The 19,607-nt window shown below is 45.4% G+C and overlaps 1 pseudogene; it reads left to right on the forward strand.

The window, feature by feature from the left end:
- The first annotated feature begins 12,614 nt into the window (after nt 1-12,614).
- On the forward strand, nt 12,615-13,811 carry LOC117079160 (annotated as a pseudogene).
- Nucleotides 13,812-19,607: the final 5,796 nt, after the last annotated feature.

Raw genomic sequence — 19,607 nt, forward strand, 5'->3', positions numbered from 1 at the left:
TCAATCAATCCCACTCTTTTCTTTATAAGCAAATGTTTACTTTTGGAATGACAAGCCCTGCACCCTGTGTAGTAGTTTATACCATTCATTAAATGATGTTTCTTTTACGTTATTTGCAGAGGCATTAGCCTGGCTTGGGTTTCTGATTCTTGTTTTAAATATCTTTGTGGTGGCATTTGTTAATATATCAGTGATAAAGCAATCCGCTCCTTTCCAAGTTAAAGCTGTGTAGTCAGCTGTTTGCTTCCTTGCCTGTGAATAGACACTATACCACCACATGGCCCGCTGGGGCATTCTCTCGTGGAATATGTTTCTGTAACTGTCTCTCTGCAAATACTTCCCCATTCCTGAACTTTCCTGCCTCTGCCCTGTGGCCCATCACCTGCACCCCTCTCTGGTACTGGCCACTGTATCCAATACCCCAGAGGATAGGCCAAGTGGGGTACTGGACACTTCCTGTGCCTTCCTGCCCAAATCAAACTTACCTCTCTGGTGTCTCAGACCACTGAGGCCTCCATGGCAGAGAAAGTATCCAGGACCAAGGGCCAAGGACAAAGGGCTCTCTGCCTCCAAGGTAACTGTATGATTTAAAAGAGAACCTCTGATCTTGGTGGTTTATCTTGGAGTGGCAGAATGTCTGGGACTTGACAGGTTAGTGACACAGCTCCTTCCATCAGAGTTCTCAAAGCAACTGGGACTTCAGTTGCCCACAAGGCTGATCTGAAACTTGGCACAAACAATTCAGTAAAGTGAAGGTGTCTTCCTTCGCCTCGCTGAAAACTGCCTGCCTCATGGGACCAAAACAGAGCTTGGTCCTAGAAACAAGGAGGTTGTCTTTTACCCCCAGGCTGCCGCTCACCCAGGATGCTGCCAGCTGTTCCATGTCATCTTTTTATTTTGGGGAATGGGGCAGAGCCCCATCTGTGGGACAGGGATTTACAAGCTGTCTACTCAACCCCTTTGTTATCCCCTCTTCAAAATGCTGAGAGGCTCTCTTTGGTGTACATGGGGAGACGGTGGTAGGCATGGCAGGGAGGCCTGGGAGTCCTCACGGGTGGCTGCCAGTGATGCACCATCCCACCCTTAGCTATGGCTACCTCCCTGGGGGGCTGGTGATTGACGGGTGTAATTGGAGGGTCCTTTATTGTTCTTGAGGATGTATTGCCCAGAGGGAATCTTCCCAGAAAGAAGTGCCACACTCCTTGGGAAGGATCAGTGATTTAGTTCCTAATGATTTAGTTCATCCTGTTCTTTTCAGAAGAATATGGGCCAGAGGGAAGGGGAAGAGGGGCACAGAGGGGATGGGATGCCTGAGTCAAGTGCTGCTCAGAGCTGGCAGAGGACAGACAGAAAAGCTCTGGTTGGCTCATCGCGTGGCTTCTGGCAAGCCTCTGGAGGAGCAAAAAGCTATTTCAGCAATAACTTCACTAGAGGACTACTGGATGGAGAGCACATTCACTAGGAGGATGGTAGCTGTACCTCCACTCAGCGGACCCTTGTTTCAAAAGATTCAGCTTTTGTTTAATTGAAACAGATCCTTGACTCAATAGAATCACAGCTTCTTTCTCTAGCATTTACTACACTAAAGTTTCAAATAGCGGAAAGGTAGAATGAGATTTAATGGAAAAAGAAAGAGAGATTTGCTTTCTGAGAGGCGTGCAATCACCAGTATTTTCAGCACCTTCTATGGTTTCTTTCATATAACTGTGTGTGGAGATTTCTTATTCAGAACAATGATTCTGAGGCATTGCAGGATCCTAATTTATCAAGGGAAAGCTGAATCATACTCGGAGTACTGTGTTTAGGAAAGAGAGCTGACTTTTATGGGAGCCTCCTTTGAGGTGGGAGCTTTGCCTGAAGTTCTCATTTAATCTTCACTATCTCAGTCAGCTCAGGCTGCCATAGCAAAATACCATGAACTGCGTGACTTACACAGCAGACATTTATTTCTCAGAGTTCTAGAGTCTCAGAAGTCCAACCAAGATCAAGATGCCGACAGATGTGGTATCTGGCAGGGGGCCCTTCCTGCCTTGTGGCCACCTTCTTGCTGGGTCCTCCTATGGCAGAAAGCAAGCGAGCTCTGGTCTCTCTTGGTATGAGGCCACCAGCCTCTCCCTATCAGGACTCCTCCCCGATGACCTCATTTAACTTTCATTACTTCCTAAAAGCCCTGTCTCCAAATATAGTTGCAGAGAGGGGGTCAAGGCTTCAATATTCGAATTTTGGGGATACGATTCAGTCCCTAGCACTCACCTTGGAGGTAAACTGTATTTTTAAAAAAAGTTGCAGAAGAGGAAACCAGGGCCCAGAGAGATGAAGCAGTGTGCTCAGCCTCCCATCACAAAGCGGCGGCTGGGTTGGCTCTGACCAGAGCGCATTCTCTCAGGGCACCCTGCTGTGCCCAGACATGGGGCTGCTTCCTGAGGATGGGCACAGTGAGGGCTGCCTTCAGGATGTCACTCACTTTGCTCTAACAAAAGCTGGAACTAGCCTGAAAGCATGAATGACCCTACACTTAATAGAGGGCAGGCACAATTTTCTTCCCCTCAATGGAGTTTGGTGAGTTGAAAGGCGAAATTCTGAAAACACTCGTAGTTCTCTTTGAAAAACAATGCCCAATTGTGGGTTCCATCCATTACTAAGGTGGGTCCTTAGAAGGAGAGGTGCTAAGATGCTCACCATATATCCCATGTCTTAGTCCCTTTGTGTGGCTATTATAAAGTACCCAAGACTGGGTAACATATAAAGAAGAGAAATTTATTTCACACCCTAGTTCTAGAGTCTGGGAAGTCCATGAGCGAAGTATGAGCTTTGGTGTTTGGTGAGAGCAGCTCTCTGCTTCTAGGATGGCCCCTTGCTGCTGTGTCCTCACAGCATGGAAAGGGTGGAAGAGCAGAATGCAACTTCTCTTTGAAGCCTCTTTTATAAGGATACTAGTCCCATTCATGACAATGCAGCCCTTATGACTGAATTACCTCCCCAAATCCCCTACCTCCTAATACTACCATCATGGGGGATAAGTTTCAACATGAATTTCTGAGGGGACACACATTCAAACCCTAGCACTGCGCAATAAGAAATTTCCACTTAAATGGATGTAAATGGTCTCAAAGGAAAGCATGCAGTTTCTTTAGCATCAGCATTTATGGAGTTATTTTATTTATATTTTTAATTTTTGAGATGGGGTTTTGCTCTGTAGCCCAGGTTTAATTGCAGTGGTATGATCACTGCTCATGGCAGCCACAAACTCCTGGGCTTAAGTGATCCTCCCAAGTATCTGGGACCACAAGTTGTACCACTACACTCGGCTAATTAAAAAAAATTTTTTTTGTAGAGGCATAGTCTTACCATGTTGCCCAGGCTTATCTAGAACTCCTGGCCTCAAGTGATCCTCCTGCCTCGGCCTCCCAAAGTGCTGGGATTAACAGGTGTGAGCCACCACACCCAGCCTGGAGTTATTTTCTAAAAACATATAATCCTCTCATGAATTCTGAGAGGTGATTAATATCTCCATTTTCCTGAGAGAAAGCAGAGGCTCCCCCAGGTGAATGACGTGAACAGTCGTAAGAACTAGGGATGGAACCAGGGTGTCAACTCAGGTTGCCAACTGGAAGGTGCTTACCTGTGTTGTGTTATTCTCCAGCCTCTCGGGGTGTCAGGGGTGTCAGAGTGCAGCTGTCAAAACATCACCCACGCTGATTCTGCCTTTACTTTTAGTCATTTGTTTACTTCCCTCATTAAGCATGTATGAAGCACCTACGGTGTGTAGTGCTGTTCTGGGCGCTGGAGATAAGGGAGTGAGTAGAATGGCACTGTTGCCTGATCTCAGGTGTGATTTCCTTCCATGAGGCAGGCGTGGCAGGGGCCTGGTCACGTGAGCCTTCAAAGCAGGCCCAGTGTGGCTATTTTCCCTATTTTATTTAATTTTATCTTATTTATTTCATACATTTTAGGATAAATGCCCAAAACCAGGCTGCTTGAGTAGATAGTGCCGCAGAAGAAGGAAATTATAAAGACTGAGTGGCCATACATTTGCAGGATTTGCTGCTGTAATCAAAAAAATGTAGCTAATCTGACACACATTTCAGGATGTACATAGTCATTATTGTGCAGCATGGTAATCAGGCCTGAGTGATCAGCAGTTAACCAGAATCACTATAATCAGTGGCTTTTACAATCATCTTCCAAATGTTTTTCCTTATCTCATTAGGTCTCTAGCACTCAGATCTGGTGTCACCCTAGCTTTGCTGGTACAATGTGTGGCTCACACATGGACATGCAGTATGAAAAGGCCCAGCCCTTCATCTCTGCTCTTTCAGCTGGGTCTTCCTGGGCCTGGTGAACCTGCTCTGGCCCCTGCTCCACCTCCCCCTGTACCCCATGATTCCCCACGTTCTTCCCCCCGACCATCAAGACCGCCTTCAAGGCCTCATCCCAAGGTCGATGCTGCAGGAAGGAGAGGCATCTGGGACTGTGGACCTAATGCCACCCTCTCCATCTTTGGGAGAGTACTGGGCAGGGACTGGGGTGAGAGGAGTGCCACTCCAGCTTCCTTGGCTCTCAGATCCAGGCACACAGAAATCTTGAAGTGATTTTAGGTGTAAGGAGGATTTTCCAAAAATCCTCCCCTCAAACCAGACATTCCTTTAACAAGACACAAAGCTTCCATTTAATGATTAGAGATAAAAATCTGAAGGCGCAAATGCCTGGAGAATTACCACACTGGCTGGAAAGGGGTCGAGTTCCAGGATAAATATATTGCTTTGATTTAGAGAGGAGGAGGAGTTAGGAAGCAGAAGGCCCCGGGAGACAGGAGAGGGCAGGGGACGTGCCTCTGAGGAGGGAAGGAGGAGGATGTAACTTGGAGGCCCTGAGATGAATGTCCCGGCTCTGCCTCAGGTGCCTGCCTTTCTGGATCTGTTCTAGGATGATGAGAGTTTTTGGGGAAATGTCTGTTCTTTGGGTCCTGTGATGGTGGTCACCTCCATCCTGAGACCACTGTGACAAGGGATTCTTCAGGGAAAAAGATGACGTGCATCATTAAAGTGAGGCTAGCTTGGTCAGGCATTGCATTTCAGGGCAATTCTTGGATGCTTGGGGTGGAGTCAGAGGCGTAAGGCTAAAGGTTGAATCACTTTAAGCCACCCACATAGAACAATCCTTGCCAGAGGTAGACCCCTCCAGCCCTCCAACCTGCTGGATGGGTGTGGTTTGGGGCAGCTTCTCTGGTGGTGGCTCTGCAAGCCCAGGACACCAGGGCACCAGCCTGGGCCATCCACATCCCTGTGGAGCCTGAGGGAAGCCGGCACCCGGACCACGGCCACTCTGGGCAACCTGCCCTTGGATTTGCTAGGAATGTGGGAGTGATGAGAGCCAAACTGTAAGTTTCTAAGGAACCTGGAGAAGCAAACCCAGAGGCCCCCGGTTCTCTTTCCTCTAATCAGGGCCCTATCTGTGTAACAGAGTTACAGACTTTAGGATTAGGCTGATTACTGCGGGTGGCTACACACCCAAAAAGAAACGAAAGACAGATGGCTCACTGGGAGTCAGAGTTCTTTCTCACACAATATTTAATGTCAAACAAAAGTAAAGACAAAAAAAAAAAGTAGGATCCACATTCATCTGGCGTTGCACATTCTCTTGTCATGATTGTTTTGGTTTCCTGGATTTCAGTGGGAGACTGTTCTTATTTGGGACAGGACGCTAAATGCTGTCATTGAAGACACATTTCACTACAAAGTGCTGTTCCTGAGCACAAAGAAAAACACTGGTGTCTCTAACAAGCTGAAGTTCTCAGAGCCGTTGAACACAGCTTCTCCTACCATGTCGAACAGCATGTGCTTCTTATAAAATTGTGCCCATTATCAAGTTTATAAATTAACAAATAAATATCACATTCATTTATGTATCATGTGAATACATACATCAAATATTTTATATCTGATAAGGAGCTTTTCTCCATTAGAAAAAGGGTGGAGGCTGGTCTACATGCCAGGGCTTTCAGTCTGTAGTTGAGAATTCCATTCGTGGCCCAGATCCTGACTGCAGGCTACTGGCCGGCCTCTTCCAGGCCTCTTTCTCCATCGGTGGAGGGAGCAGCAGTCACTTGTGCAGTGGTAGGGGCCTGCCAATCATCTCACACATGTTCCTTCATGCTGCTCTTGAGTTAGGCCATATGTAGATTTAGGATCTGTAGGGGGAGTGGGCCTGTGTGGTCTGAGAAAGCCCCATCTCACCTCAACTGTACACACTCAGTTACTTACCGGTTCCCAGAGTCAGGCCTGTTGGTAAGGATAACAACATTGCTTGACGTGAATTTGATTATCTGGGCCTGTGGACGATTCATAAATGAACATGTCTCTACACTTTCCATCAGCTTGCACATCTCCCCATCAGTCCCACCTGCAAACCATTGCCATGGTGTTTCTTCCCTGCCTTGTCACCACAAGTGGGACCCTCTCTCCCATTGCTGCAGGCTTCCTCAGCCCTCCACCAGTCTATACCATCAACTCACATCTCAAGGGAAATGGTAACACTTCTATTTAGCACTCACAACTTAAACCACTTACTGTTCCAAATGCTTCTCAAATATTCACTCATTCCATGTGCACAAAAACTCTGCAATGAGGATGCCATTATCGTCCTCTTTTTGCAGATAAGAGGAACGCTGAGAGCTCCACCGTTTTCCGTAGGTCCCACTACTCGTCAGAGTCACAGAGCAAAGCTGCATACCTGAGTGCCAGACGCCAGCCCCTCTCCACCGGCACTGCATTGAGGGTGAGCTTCTTAACAGGTGGTGCAAACATGAATGCTGTCCGCCTGCGGGTCCCAGCTATACCTCAGAGCAATCTGGGAGCCTTTATAAATAAGAATGTCTCAAGTCCACACTCGATTTGGTAGATCAGGGAGTCTCTTCAAAATTCCTTCAGTGCTTTGAAGGTGAAGCCAAGTTTGGGGACCCTATCTCATGCAGCATAATCCTGCCTGCACCCAAGGCATGTGGTGAATGTTCACTGAGAGAAATGCACAGTGTGTGTGTACATGTGCGTGTGTACGCATGTGGTTTGTGTGCATGTGTGCTGTCTGTGTATGCATGTGCTGTGCGTATACATGTGTGCTATGTATATGTGTGCCATGTGTGTATGTGTGTGGTGTGTGTATGCATGCCATTTGTGTATGCATGTGCTGAGTATACACACGGGTGCTGTATGAGTGCAGTGTGTGTATGGGTGCAGTGTGTGTATACATACGTGCATGTGGGCCTGTGACTTACTCAGCAGAGGAAGCCGGACCACCAGTGGCCTCAGATGGATACGAGTTTGTGGGTATGGAAGACAAGCCACAGAGGTGTGACAGCTGTCACTGGCTGGTCTTAACAGCTATGGAAAAGTTGACATGTAACTCCTGAATTTTAGAAAAACTTAATTTAAATCAAAAATAATCAAAACATCTAAGTGGAAGACAAATTTCTTCCAAAGCTCATGCTTCCAATCTTGTGGCTTTCTTAGTTATGGCACTCCACCTGCAGGTGAGAATGTGACAGGCTGAGGGGGACTCCTACCCCCACGACCACGGTGATATCCACAACCCAGAGGCACCTGGCCGGCGGAGCCCCAGAGGCGGGAGAGGGAGGCCTCAGAACCAGGAGGTCAGCTGCGTCACTGCTGTGTCAAATCAGGATTCAAACACTTTTAATCGGTGCACTGCTTTGCTGGTGGCCCCGGTACGTGCTCTGTCTGGCCTCTTAGCAGGACTGGCCCTCCCCAGGGAGTGAGGGACTCCACTGCTCGCCCCCACCCACACCCCCTGCCAGAACCGAGGAAGGGCATTTTAATATAAATTCCTGCTCCCTGAAAGCTTCCAAAGCTCACATCGTTTTCTCTCACATCAGAGCAAAAAAACTGCAAGTGAAAAATCCCAGGGTAGCAACTGTAAGGGATTAATTTCCCCTCTCTTTTGGCCTTCCCGCCTCCTCTAAGGGTTAAGAATGTGGAGGAAGAATCTCTAGACTTGGTGTCTGTGCTTGGTGGGAACTATTAAATTACGGCGGGATGTTTCTGATTAGAGCGAAAGCCGTGCCTGTGCGCGGCCCCGAGAGCCACATGTGCCCGGCTGGCTGCCCCAGCCCCACACTTGCTCGTGGGGCCCCTCCGTGGCACCGACGCCGTGTGGGTTTTTTATGTTGAGCACAAGGATGGGAGCTCGTGCTGGCAAGGGAGAAGGAAACAGGCAATAAAACGGAGAGCTGAGCGGCTTACTGGAGCCAGGACGCTGGGGTCGGCTTAATTGCTCTGAAATGAAAAAGATTCGGGGGTTTTCGTGAAATCCCATAGGCACACTTGCCAAGCCTCAAATATTAGGTTGAATTACAGTTTCTAATCCCTCCCCTCCCCTATTCCTGTGCCTTATTTCTCCTGGAGGTTTTGTCCCCAGCTTCGGGGCCTGAGAGGGGAAAGGTTGACAGGAGCGGGTCTGGGCTCCACCGTGAGCACAGAAACACTGGCGCCAAGGCACTCCTCGGGACCCCCCGGGGCTGCGGAGCCCTACGGGGACAGCCCCAGGCCCGGAGCTGCAGAAACACCCAGACCCCGTACCTCGTGGAACCACGCGTCCATGTGCACAGACATTCCTTGGGGGCAGGCTCCTGTCCTTTAACAGAATCTCAAAGGAGTCTTGAAAAACAAAAAGTTTACAAGCACTGATAGGGAAAACAGAAGGATGATAACACAGAGAGGGACTTTCCCGGGAGAGGACGGCTTCCAGGGACTGAGAAAGTATGGGCAGGTGGGCGTGGCGGGGCGCCGTCCCGGCAGGGCTGGCGCGGGGAGTCCCCAGACCCTCCAGCCGTGGGAAGCACCTCCCCCATTGACGCCGGGCAGGACACCGGCCAGGCTGGGGAGGCAGCACAAGGGCCGGCCGGGGAGTACGGGACTCGACTTGGGGGCCTGAGGCAGGAGCCAAGCATCGTCGCAGGGCAACCAGCAGAACTGAGAGGGAGGTGCGGGGGCGAAGGCTGGAGGGAGCCGCGTTGAGGGCAGGAGCCCAGAGCCCCCTAGGGCAGCGGCGATCTGCCCGCCGCGTCCCGCCGAGCTGGGGCTCCCTCCGTGGCCTGCGCAGTCAGGGTAGCCAAGCCGCCCGGAATGGCTCAGGCTTCCAAAAGGAGCAGGCGCCAAAAGGAGCTTTGCCCGCCGGGTGATGGAGATGATGAAACTTTCCAAAATGACGCTGAGAGCTGACTATGTTCCTTTCTACTTAGGATGGGAAAAATTCAATAAGTTACAGTTTTCAATAAATCTCTCAAAAGTGATAGAAAGATGGTGAGAATATGGACGACATGGTGTGAAGTCAAGGAAGTTTTGGAGGCCGTCCATTTTAATGTGTAACCAAAATGAAGCAGGTCCGTGTTTAAGCTGTCACGTTATCCTCAGCACCAATGAAGAGGTGCTGGGTGGGTCTTTTCTTTTTCTTTCTTTCTTTCTCTCTTTCTCTCTCTCTCTCTCTCTCCCTTTCTTCCTTCCTTCCTTCCCTCCCTCCCTCCTCCCTCCCTCCCTCCCTTCTTTCTTCTTTCTTTCTTTCTTCTTTCTTTCTTTCTTTCTTTCTTTCTTTCTTCTTTCTTTCTTCTTTCTTTCTTTCTTTCTTTCTTTCTTTCTTCTTTCTTTCTTTCTTTCTTTTCTTTCTTCTTCTCTTTCTTTCTTTCTTCTTTCTTTCTCTTTCTTTCTCGTCTTTCTTCCTTTCCTTCTTTCTTTCTCCCTCCTCTTCCTCCTCCTCCTCCTCCCCCTCCTCCTCCTCTTCCTCCTCCTTCTTCTTCTTCAGATAGGCTCTCACTCTGTGGTTCAGACTGGAGTGCAGTGGCGTCAACAGGGCTCTTACTGCACCCTTGAACTTCCAGGATCAAGTGATCCTCTGTCCTCCCCTTCCCCAGTAGCTGGGCCTACAGGCACATGCCACCAAGCCCTGCTAATTTGTAAATTTTTGTTGCCATATTGCCCAGGCTGGTCTCAAACACCTGAACTCAAGTGGTCCTCCCACGCTGGCCTCTGAAAGTGCTGGGATTACAGGTGTGAAGCACCTCTCCTTGGCCAGTGCTAGATTTTCTGGTTCTTGGTTTACAGAGCAGGTGACTGAGGGTGAGCTGAATTCGGAGACTTGCTCATCCCTCATACTCACACCTGTGACGGAGCTCGTGGTGTCTTCCCTGACAGGACATTTATTTGCATTTTTTTTAGGCGGGGGCTCTGTGACCCTGTCTCAGGCACACCTGCTTGAGCCAGGGTCGTGATTCCAGTCTCCTCACCTCCTGATTCTTCTTGCCTTCCTGAGGGTCTGCCTGGCTTCCTGTCTGTCTGTGTGCAATTTTATGTACAGGTCCTCTCTAATGACCCTCTGTTGTCTTTCTGTGACTTTGGTGGTGGGTGTAGGGTGCGCTGTTGTGAGAGTAGGCTGCTTTAGAAGGAACAGCGCCAGGCATTCAGGATGCCCTGGCCCCCGAGGAATAGCAAGGGCCCACCCACCCCATCAGGAAGCACCTCTGTGGCTGACAGATGGAAGCTGGAATCTTGAGGCACACGATCTTCATGGATGTGTAGGGGCCATCGTTTCCAAGTACCTGGTGGTCTACCGTGAGAACAGCAGTGGGTCCTCAGGGCAAGAAGAAGCTAATGGGAGATAGAGAAGCAGGGAAGGCAAGTGGGACGGTGGGGTGCAGAAGGAATTCGGTTTCCTGAGCCCTTGGAGGAGTGACCCATCTACCCCAATAGCCTCTGCCCAGACCATTGTGTGGCATGGGGAAGCAACTTTCCACACAGCTTCTTCTGGGAGAAGCAGATTTGTAGGCTGCTCTTCAGAAGAACAGCATCCACTGGGGGGCTCTGTGGGCCTCAACCTCATCCCTGTCCACCTGGTGACAAGGGCTTACTTCTGCAGCTGGGTGGAGGGAAGTTTCTTCCCTCTGCAGCTGGGTGGAGGGAAGAAACAGAGAAGTCAAGCCCACTCTTGCAGACACACCTGGGCCGATCCACAAGTGTCATTTGATTGCAGCCTCATAAAAACATTCCCAGATGCTAATTATTACTCTCATTTTTTTTTTTTTTGAGACAGAGTTTCACTCTTGTTGCCCAAGGTGGAGTGCAATGGCGCCATCTCAGCTCACTGCAACCTCTGCCTCCCAGGTTCAAGCAATTCTCTTTCCTCAGCCTCCTGAGTAGCTGGGATTACAGGCACACGCCACTATGCCCGGCTAACTTTTTGTATTTGTAGTAGAAACGGGGTTTCACCATGTTAGCCAGGCTGGTCTTGAACTCCTGACCTCAGATGATCCGCCTTCGTCAGCCTCCTAAAGTGCTGGGATTACACGCGTGAGCCACCGCGCCCGGCCTCTTATTCTTTTAAATGAGGAAATGGAAGTCCAGAAATACATTAGTTAACAGTAGCTGTTGTAAAAAATAAACCACCAAATGTATAAAGATTTAAAAATGACAGGCAGGGCACAGTGGCTCATTCCTGTAATCCCAGCACTTTGGGAGGCTGAGGCAGGTGGATCATGAGGTCAAGAGACTGGAGATCATCCTGGCCAACATGTTGAAACTCCGTCTCTACTAAAAATACAAAAAATAGCTGGGCATTGTGGTGCATGCCTGTAGTCCCAGCTACTCTGGAAGCTGAGAATTGCTTGAACCCGGGAGGTGGAGGTTGCAGCGAGCTGAGATTGCGCCACTGCACTCCAGCCTCGTGACAGAGAGAGACTATCTCAAAAAAAAAAATACATATATATATGTATATATGTGTATACAGACACACACACACACACACATATATAAAACAAATGTTTATTTCTCATTCATTTGAATTTCAGTGGGAATCTCAATGGGTGTTCATTCTCAACTCTCCTCCAGGGCACAGCTCAGGGATGTGGTTCTATGTTCAGGACTTGTCATTTTCCATAAATTTGCCGTGCTTTGTCCTCCTGGTGAAGTTGATTTAAATTTGGTGAGAATGGCATTTTAGAATTAGAGTGAACCATAGCAACAAATGGTCCAAGTCACGTATTTTATTGAATAAGAAACTGAGACTTAAAAAGATTGGGGAGTTAACCAAATCTCAAAATTAGGTAATATAAAAAGTAGGTCATGCATTTGGTTTTACAGACACATACAGATAAGGCTTTTTTCCTCCTCAATAAATTAAAAAAACAAAGTACAGATTAAACTCAGCTCCCAAGTGCAGACATAAAGTGTGGGGTTCAAAGTTCTTCTACAAACCTTGGTTGAATATTTTGGCAAGGAAAAAAGAAATGCGTGTAGCTCTGGTAGCAATGTCTTTTGAGGAGTAACATTAGGCTTGTTTTGCAGCCCCCCACTTAAATTTCCATCTTTCTTTCAAAATATTTGTTCCTCTCTATTGGCTTACAGTGTGTTCCCAATAGGTGGCAAGTGAGATTTCCTGATTAACCATCAAAGGGGTGAGCTTGATTATGTCTTATTTTTGGTATTTCCCATATTCCCAATAAACATGTAGTGTGAGGTTAGGACAAGAAGCAAGGAAACAGACGGTCTGCAGACCCTCATAGGGCTCTTGAGTGTGGCAGGTGGGACCCTGCTTGTAGGATTAGGATGCAAAGGGCTGGCTATAAGAGAAGAGGAAAGGAGAACAATGGAGAAAGGTGAGTCAAGATAGTTGTAGTGCAGATAGCCCATGTAGGGAGGGGAGGAAGGCGTGATGGCTATATTTCATCTTTTGATTCACTTCTCTCTGAAGCTGAAGAATGAAATCAGTTCTCTCCTTAGGAGATGAAAATCCAGCTTCACCATCTCCACTGCAGAATGTCTGCTTGTCTCACTAAGTGGACTTCCATATGTGGTGTGGATGACATGAAATGCACAGGGCTAGGGGCTGACCAGAACAGAGGTCAGATTCTAATCTTCAAGCATCATATTTATCTTTTCACCACACCCTTATCTTCCACTTCCTTCCACCAAGTAAAGGGTAAAAGAAAGAACAACACCAACAAGGAAAAACTGTCAGCAGCAATAGGGTGTGATCTGCAATAAAGCCCTGAAAACCTTCATTTGCTGATATCAATGCATTCAGGACAAAACCCCTCACTGCTCCTTCCTGATTGGCCTTGAGATCAGGCAGGCAGCCCTGACGAAACCCGAACTAGTGGGGTCAGGAGACACACACAACATGTTGAGAAGATTGTTATCAAAATGCAACGTATGGGTGGCCCCTTTCTCTTTTGGTTCTAGGCACTTCGGGAGCCGCGGCTTAAGGTGCAGACATGGCCAAGTCCAAGACCCACACTACACACAACCAGTTCTAAAAATGGCACAGAAATGGTATCTAGAAACCCTGATCACAAAGATACAAATCTCTCAAGGGGGTGGACCCCAAGTTCCTGAGGAACATACGCTTTGCCAAGCACAAGAAGGGCCTAAAGAAGAAGCAGGCCAACAGTGCCAAGGCCGCGAGTGTAGGTGCCGAGGCTATCAAGGCCCTTGTAAAGCCCAAGGAGGTTAAGCCCGAGATCCCAATGGGTGTCAGTCGCAAGCTCGATCAATTTGCCTACATTGCCCTCTCCAAGCTTGGGAAGCGTGGTTATGCCCGCGTGGCCAAGGGGTTCAGGCTGTGCTGGCCAAAGACCAAGACCAAGGATCAAACCAAGGCCCAGGCTGCAGCTCCAGCTTCAGTTCCAGCTCAGGCTCTCAAAGGTGCCCAGGCCCCTACAAAGGCTTCAGAGTAGATATCTCTGTCTGCCAACGTGAGGACAGGACTGGTGCTACCCCCGCCCCCGCCCGGGCTGCCATCTGCATGGGGCTGGGGTCCTCTTGTGCTATTTGTGCAAATAAACCTGAGCCAGGAAAAAAAAAAAAGACAATATGCGTTGTATGCTTATTTTATTTGTACATACAATAAGTCGAGGTTTGCATAATGATTGTTTAAAGTGAGATAAAAAAATTGTAAAAAAAAAAATAAGTCATTGGTTTTGGACAATATGTTTCATTCCTGTTTAGTTGTTTGTGGTTGCCAAATCTACAAAAGTGCAAAACTTTAAAAAACCCTGGTTGAAATCTCTTGGAAAACATACAATCTTCCAGAAATTCCTCTGAGTTTTCCTTTAAGTTTGACAACAAATGGAAAGAAGTTGATTTGTTGTCCTTCAACCCACGGTAACAAAGGTGGAGGTGTAAGTTTGTAGTTTGAAGAATTTCATTCTTATCAATTGTGTCGAGCAAAGTTGAAATAAATTACATTAATTTTCTGTAAATTAGTTTCCTGAGCTCTTTTAAAGTCTTGAGTGATTTTTTTTTTGTATTTTGTACTTTTTTTCCTTTTGTTTATCTCTATTTTCTCAGTTTTCTTTTCTTTTTTTTAAAAATATACTTTAAGTTCTGGGATACATGTACAGAACGTGCAGGTTTGTTACATAGGTATACACGTGCCATGGTGGTTTCCTACACCCATCAACCCATCATCTACATTAGGTATTTCCCCCAGTGCTATCCCTACTTTAGTCCTCCACCTGCTGACAGGCCCCAGTGTGTGATGTTCCCCTCCTTTTGTCCATGTGTTCTCCCACTTATGAATGAGAACATGCAGTGTTTGGTTTTCTGTTCCTGGGTTAGTTTGCTGAGAATGATGGTTTCCAGCTTCATCTATGTCCCTGAAAAGGTTATGATCTCATTCCTTTTTATGGCTGCTTAGTATTCCATCGTGTATATGTGCCACATTTTCTTTATCCAGTCTATCACTGATGGGCATTTGAGTTGGTTCTAAATCCTTGCTATTGTGAATAGTGCCACAATAAACATACGTGTGCATGTGTCTTTATAGTAGAATGATTTATACTCCTTTAGACATATACCCAGTAATGGTACTGCTGGGTCAAATGGTATTTTGGTTCTAGATCTTTAAGGAATTGTCACACTGTCTTCCACAATGGTTGAACTAATTTACACTCCCACCAACAATGTAAAAGCTTTCCTATTTCTCCACATCCTCTCCAGCATCTGTTGTTTCCTAATGTTGTTTCCTGTTGTTTTTAATGATCGCCATTCTAACTGGCATGAGATGGTATCTCACTGTGGTTTTGATTTACATTTCTCTAGTGACCAGTGATGATGAGCTTTTTTTCATATGTTTATTGGCTGCATAAATATCTTCTTTTGAGAAGTGTCTGTTCATATCCTTCACTCACTTTTTGATGGGATTGTTCATTTTTCTCCTGGAAATGTGTTTAAGTTCCTTGTACTTTCTGGATTTTAGTTCTTTGTCAGATGGACAGATTGCAGAAATTTTCTCCCATTCTGTAGGTTGTAGATGTGTGGTGTTATTTCTGAGGCCTCTGTTCTGTTCGATTGGTTTATATATCTGTTTTGGTACCAGTACCATACTGTTTTGGTTACTGTAGCCTTGTAGTACAGTTTGAAGTCAGGTAGCATGATGCCTCCAGCTTTGTTCTTTTTGCTTAGGATTGTCTTGGCTATATGGGCTCTTTTTTGGTTCCATATGAAATTTAAAATAGTTTTTTCTAATTCTGCAAAGAAAGTCAATGGTAGCTTGATAGGAATAGCATTGAATCTATAAATTACTTTGGGCAGTATGGCCATTTTCACGATATTGATTCTTCTTATCCATGAGCATGGAATGTTTTTTCCATTTGTTTGTGACCTCTCTTATTTCCTTCAGCAGCAGTTTGTAGTTCTCCTTGAAAAGGTCCTTCAGATCCCTTGTAAGTTGTATTCCTAGGTATTTTATCCCCTTCTAGCAATTGCAAATGAGAGTTCACTCATGACTTGGCCCTCTATTATTGGCATATAGAAATGTTTGTGATTTTTGCACATTGATTTTTGTATCCTGAGACTTTGCTGAAGTTGCTTATCAGCTTAAGGAGATTTTGGGCTGAGATGATGGGGTTTTCTAAATATACAATCATATCATCTGCAAACAGAGACAATTTGACTTCCTCTCTTCCTATTTTAATACTCTTTATTTTTTTCTCTTTCCTGATTGCCCTGGCCAGAACTTCCCATACTATGTTGAATAGGAGTAGTGAGAGAGGGCATCCTTGTCTTGTGCCGGTTTTCAAAGGAAATGCTTCCAGTTTAAGCCCATTCAGTATGATATTGGCTGTGGATTTGTCATAAATGGCCCTTATTATTTTGAGATTCATTCCATCAATACCTAGTTTATTGAGAGTTTTTAGTACGAAGGGTATTGAATTTTATCAAAGGCCTTTTCTGCATCTATTGAGATAATCGTGGTTTTTGTCATTGGTCTGTTTATGTGATGGATTATGTTTATTGATTTGCATACGTTGAACTAGCCTTGCATCCCAGGGATGAAGCCAACTTGATCATGGTGGATAAGCTTTTTAATGTGCTGCTGGATTCAGTTTGCCAGTATTTTATTGAGGATTTTCGCATCGATGTTCATCAGGGATATTGACCTGAAATTTTCTTTTTTTTGTTGTGTCTCTGCCAGGTTTTGGTATCAGGATCATGTTGGCCTCATAAAATGAGTTAGGGAGGAGTCCCTCTTTTTCTACTGTTTGGACTAGTTTCAGAAGGAATGGTACCAGCTCCTTTTTCTACCTCTGGTAAAATTTGGCTGTGAATCCTTCTGGTCCTTGACATTTTTTGGTTGGTAGGCTATTAATTACTGCTTCAATTTCAGAACTTGTTATTGGTTTATTCAGGGATTTGACTTCTTTCTGGTTTAGTCTTGGGAGGGTGTATGTGTCCTGGGATTTATCCATTTCTTCTAGATTTTCTAGTTTCTTTGTGTAGGGGTGTGTATTGTATTCTTTGATGGTAGTTTGTGTTTCTGTGGAATCAGTGGTGATATCCCCTTTATCATTTTTAATTGTGTCTATTTAATTCTTCTTTCTTTTCTTCTTCATTAGTCTGGCTAGTGTTCTATTTTATTAATCTTTTCAAAAATCCAGTTCCTGGATTCATTGATTTTTTGGAAGGGTTTTTATGTCTCTATCTCCTTTAGTTCTGCTCTGATCTTAGTTATTTCTTGTCTTCTGCTAGTTTTTCAGTTGTTTGTTCTTGCCTCTCTAGTTCTTTTTTTTTTTTTTTTTTTTTTTTGAGATGGAGTCTCACCCTGTCACCCAGGCTGGAGTGCTGTGGTGCGATCTGGGCTCACTGCAACCTCCACCTCCTGGGTTCAAGCGATTCTCCTGCCTCAGCCTCCTGAATAGCTGGGACTACAGGCGCGTGCCACCACGTCCAGCTAATTTTTTGTATTTTTAGTAGACATGGGGTTTCACTGTGTTAGCCAGAATGGTCTTGATCTCCTGACCTCAGGATCCGCCCACTTCAGCCTCCCAAAGTTCTAGGATTACAGGCCTGAACTACTGTGCCCAGCCTCTTCTCTAGTTCTTTAATTGTGATGTTAGGGTGTTGATTTTAGATCTTTCCCGCTTTCTGATGTAAGCATTTAGTGCTATAAATTTCCCTCTAAACACTGCTTTAGCTGTGTCCCAGAGATTCTGGTACGTTGTGTCTTTGTTCTCACTGGTTTCAAAGAACTTATTTATTTTTGCCTGAATTTCATTATTTACCCAGTAGTCATTCAGGAGCAGATTGTTCAGTTTCCATGTAGTTGTGTGGTTTTGAGTGATTTTCTGAATTCTGAGTTCTAATTTGATTGCACTGTAGTCTGAGAGACTGTTTGTTATGATTTCCATTCTGTTGCATTTGCTAAGGAGTGTTTTACTTCTAATTATGTGGTCAATTTTAGAATAAGTGCTATACAGTGCTGAGAAGAATGTGTATTCTGTTGATTTGGGGTGGAGAGTTCTGTAGATGTCTGTTAGGTCTGCTTGATCCAGAGCTGAGTTCAAGTGCTGAATATCCTTGTTAATTTTCTGTCTCATTGATCTGTCTAATATTGACAGTGGGGTGTTAAAGTCTTCCAGTATTATTGTGTGGGATTCTAAATCTCTTTGTACGTCTCTAAGAACTTGCTTTATGGATCTGGGTGCTCCTGTATTGGGTGCACATATATTTAGATAGTTAGCTCTTCTTGTTGCATTGATCCTTTTACCATCATGTAGTGCCCTTCCTTTTTTTTTTTTTTTTAATCTTTGTTGGTTTAAAAAGTTTGTTTTATCAGAGACTAGGATTGCAACCGCTGCTTTTTTTTTTTTTTTTTTTTTTTTGCTTTCCATTTGCTTGGTAAATATTCCTTCATCCCTTTATTTTGAACCTATGTATGTCTTTGCACGTGAGATGTGTCTCCTGACTACAGCACACCAATGGATCCTGACTCTTTATCCAATTTGCCAGTCTGTGTCTTTTAATTGGGGCATTTAGCCTGTTTACATTTAAGGTTAATATTGTTATGTGTGAATTTGATCCTGTCATTAGGATGCTAGCTGGTTATTTTGCCTATTAGTCGATGCAGTTTCTTCATAGTGTCGATGGTCTTTACAATTTGGTATGTTTTTGCAGTGACTGGTACCAGTTCTTCCTTTCCATATTTAGTGTTTCCTTCAGGAGTTCTTGTAAGGCAGGTCGGGTTGAGTGATTTTAGTAGTGTAATTCTGGCAAAACATGCACAAAGTATGGCTAATTTGGAGAAATCTCAAGTACAATGGAATTTTTAGACATCTCTTTTTAAAACAGTACTGGCCTGGAATATCTGAGGGGTTTCATTATAATGTTCAGAACAGCTTCCTGGTAAAGGCAATGGCTCTGCTGCCCATGAAGTTGGAGAGAAAAATATTAGAGCAGATAAGGTAAAAGGCATCTTTCTTCTCAATTGCAAAAGTTTGGTGACCAACTGCCTTATTTTACTTTTTAAAATTTCATTTTATTTTCCAGTTTTATTTGGTTTGTAATACCATTTTCCTTGGGCTTGTTATGGTAAATGTGCAATACTTCTGGCTTCTTTGGAAAATAAAATAGAAAACCCTCAGTTTCTAGACAGGAAAGAAGGACCAGCAGCATAAGGCTGCAGTGCTGTTGGCTCGTAGTGGTGACTACAGACTGTGGGAACCCTGGCCGCAGGTTGCAGCAGGGTACATCCTCTTGCTTCACACTCTTCCCTTCTCCATCGCCTTCTCCTCTCTCCCCACATTTCCCCAAACTGCACAAGCTTCAAAGGAATCCCCTTGTAGCTGAGTGATTAAGTCTTGGAAGCTTGACACTGGGATTAAATTTGAATATTCTGGAGAAGACTTTTGGATACACTCAGAAAAGAGCAGGCAGCAAACCCCAACTGCATCTAGAACAGCTGCGTTGGGTGAGGGTTCCTGGGATGTTCTCTAATTGGTCTGTTCTACATGTTGTCACAGACTTGGAATCAGTAAAACATCCTCTTTAAAACAGATAGTCTTCTAGCTGCTATGCTGGTTCTTACATTAAAACTTTTTTGTATTGAAAAAACCCCTCTTTTAAAAAAAGTAAAAGACTATTTTCTCAAGTGCTGCAAGCAAATAGCTAGGATGTTGGGAATATAAAGCACAAAGAAATCTTGTTTATTATAAGAACTTTAAAAATAGCATGAGATGCTCTGATGGCTGGTGTTTTACCTTCCACCTCCCACCACTTCTCTCTTTCTCTTATAAAAAGGCTGCTATGGCGACCGACCTCCTGAGT

The sequence above is a fragment of the Trachypithecus francoisi genome, unplaced genomic scaffold (genome assembly GCF_009764315.1).
Source record: "Trachypithecus francoisi isolate TF-2019V2 unplaced genomic scaffold, Tfra_2.0 Lachesis_group7, whole genome shotgun sequence".
NCBI classification, from domain to species: Eukaryota; Metazoa; Chordata; class Mammalia; order Primates; family Cercopithecidae; genus Trachypithecus; species Trachypithecus francoisi.